At 37.3% G+C, this 2,963-nt stretch overlaps 1 pseudogene; it reads left to right on the plus strand.

The window, feature by feature from the left end:
* The first annotated feature begins 658 nt into the window (after positions 1–658).
* Positions 659–1,133, plus strand: LOC102825999 (annotated as a pseudogene).
* The last annotated feature ends 1,830 nt before the right edge of the window (positions 1,134–2,963 follow it).

Genomic DNA, 2,963 nt, shown 5'->3' on the forward strand with positions numbered 1-2,963 from the left:
CTGATTTTCAACAAAGTGTCAAAGTGCATTCAATGGGGAAGAAATCGTTTCTTCAACAAATGGTGCTGCTAAAACTGTATATCCATAATGAGAAAAATTAATCAGGTTCCATACCTCACACCATGCACAAAAACGAACTCAAAATAGCTCAAAGACCTAAACATTACATCTAAAAGTATAACGTTACTGGGAGAGAGGATAGGATCAAATTTCGGGAACCTAATCTTTGGCATCAATAGCCTATCTAACAAAACTTAAAAATGCTGGGATGACAGAAGATAAATTAGATAACTGAGGCCTCCTAAAATAAAATATTTGTACTCACCCAAAGACTTTACCAAGTAAAAGGAGAACCTACATGCTGGTAAAAATTATTTGGCAAAAACATCTCTCAAAAGGGTCTAATCCCTAAAGAAAATATAGAAAATTTCATCTCAACAACAAAAAGATAAAAATTCAATGAAAAGTGGACAAAGGCAGGTATTTCACTAAAGAGAACATCCAAGTGGACAAAAAAACCATGACAGGACACTCGTGACCCATAGCTATTAGAGAAAGGTAAATCAAAAGTAGAGTGAGAACTATGCGTTTGGCTAGTTTGGCGCTCTTCCTAAATATGTGATTATACGGAAGCCAAGGATTGCTGACACATGACGAAACAGTGACTCCGCCTCTGCGGCATCACACTGCTTTGGGCTCCTGGATGGCTTTGCCTGTGGATTTTAAATTTTAGGTAGATCAGCCCTGTAGAACTGCTGAGGAATTTGTCAATATTTACTATGAGACAATGGACAAAAGGAGAAGGGTACTAACCAGGCTGTATCTGGACAAGGCCACTTTAATATGGAATGGAAATGTTGTCACTGGAATGGATGTCCTGGCAACTTTTTTTGAAATGTTGCCTTCTAGAGAGTTCCAGGTCAATATGTTAGATTACCAACCAGTTCATGAGCAAGCTACTCCATCCCAGACCACAAGTTCTTGTTGTGACCAGTGGATCTGTGAAGTTTGTTGGAAACATGCAACATGACTCCAAACAGAACTTCCTTCTGACTGCTTAGTCCACTCCCAACAACACCGTGTGGAGGATTGCAAGCGATTGCTTCTGCTTTCAGGATTGGGCTAGTAGTTAAAGGGGCAAAGGTTCATTCTCCTTTAGTCCATTCAGTTCCAGCAACAGAAATGTATGTGAATTCAATCCATTTTGTTGTACACGCAACTATGAAAACCTAGTATGTGCTAAAATGAAGTCTTTAACATGCTTGATTCTTAGCAACATCTTTTCTAACAGCTAATCTCCAGCTGGGATTGTTGCCCTTTTAAGAGCTTTAATGTTAGTTAGTTTTTGTTTTTTAACACACCTTGTAGACATTCCACTACTAACATTTTGATAGTAAATGTTACACATATGATCTCTTTACTAATACTCACTGTGAATTCAGCCCATCGCAAAAAGAAAAAAAGTATTATTTTAAAAATCCTTTTGTAATACCATCAGAGGTTAATCAGCACATCATAACTATGGGAAGAAGTGGGGGGTTTCTAGTTATTAGGTTAATTTTGTCATAAAACATAAATGCATAAATGCTCATTTTCTGTAAACACTAGTAATGTAGTTTTAATTATGACTTTTTCATATCAGTTCAGTGGAAACATTACAAATTTTAGTTTGCATAACTATGACATATTGAAATTGATGTAGAGATGTTCAGTAGACTTTTTACATGGTAAGTAATGTTTTTTTATGTTAGCATGGTGTTTATTTATGATGTGAATTAGTACAGTAGAAGGATTCCTACTGTTCTCAGTTGCTAGCACTAGGTATATTTGTTGGCTTCAAAGCAAAACTTCTTTAAAAAGGTTTTTTTTCTTGACTGCTCCAGGACTATAATTTGAGATTATGAATGGTAGCATCTTAAGTGAGAGGATGGAGAATGTGAAGTGTTAAGATTCAAGGTTGGAGCCAAAACTAAGGAGGGGTGGCCAAATGCTAAATATTTGGTACTTGTTTTCTACCTCTTAAAAATGTGTTGACGTCTTTTTAAGTTTTCAATTACAAGGTAACTCACAGCCTTGTCAAATGTTCATGAGTCTCACATCAGTTCTAAACATGATTTTTTAAAAAGATTTTGCAACATACCTCATATTATCACCAATATAGGTCTCAATTTATTCAAGAATTTATGACGCAAAATGTCTGCAATAAGCCTAACCCTGGCAGCTAGAGTCAGCGATTCCTGTTCTGCCGGAGAATGATGAGGCTTTCTGTTCCCGTAAAGATTTACAGTCTCTGAAACCCTGTGCAGGGTCACTATGATTTGGAACCGACTCCACGGCACGTAACCACTACCACTATTATAAAAAGTCAAGAATAGTTATACACACAGAAAGCAAAGTTATTTGATGGGCATCAGGGACAGGTACATAGGGCTTGTCATACCTAGAGTTGGTATAAGTTGGAAGCGACTCAGTAGCACGTAACAACAACAGGGGTGGGAGGAACAGGGAGCGGGGATCACTTTTTAGATAGGAGACCGTTGTTACTTTAAGTGATGGGAAAGACAAGACCATATACGGGTGAAATTAGTACAAATTAACCAAGGAAAATAATAACACTAAGAATTATAGGAGTAAAAGGGACCATTTGGGTAAATGCTATAAATACAGTTTTTGTTTTGTTTTTTCTTTTTAAAGGTTTTTATTGTGGATTGAGTGAAAATTTACAGTCTTGATAACAGTTATTCACTATTGAATCCTAAGAATCTTATCCCCATCTCTTTTCACCAGACCCATCTAGACAAGATGACAGCTATTCAGTGGGGACTCTTTCTTTCCCCCATACTCTTAAGCTAAACTCCCTCTTGAAATCTTGTAAGCCAGTCACTTCGTGCCTTTATTGCCCCCTCATTTTAGGTAGCCAGTGTCTAAGTTGCCCATCCCTATCTACCCTGTGCACAGAGCAG

The sequence above is a fragment of the Chrysochloris asiatica genome, unplaced genomic scaffold (assembly GCF_000296735.1).
Source record: "Chrysochloris asiatica unplaced genomic scaffold, ChrAsi1.0 scaffold00065, whole genome shotgun sequence".
NCBI lineage: Eukaryota > Metazoa > Chordata > Mammalia > Afrosoricida > Chrysochloridae > Chrysochloris > Chrysochloris asiatica.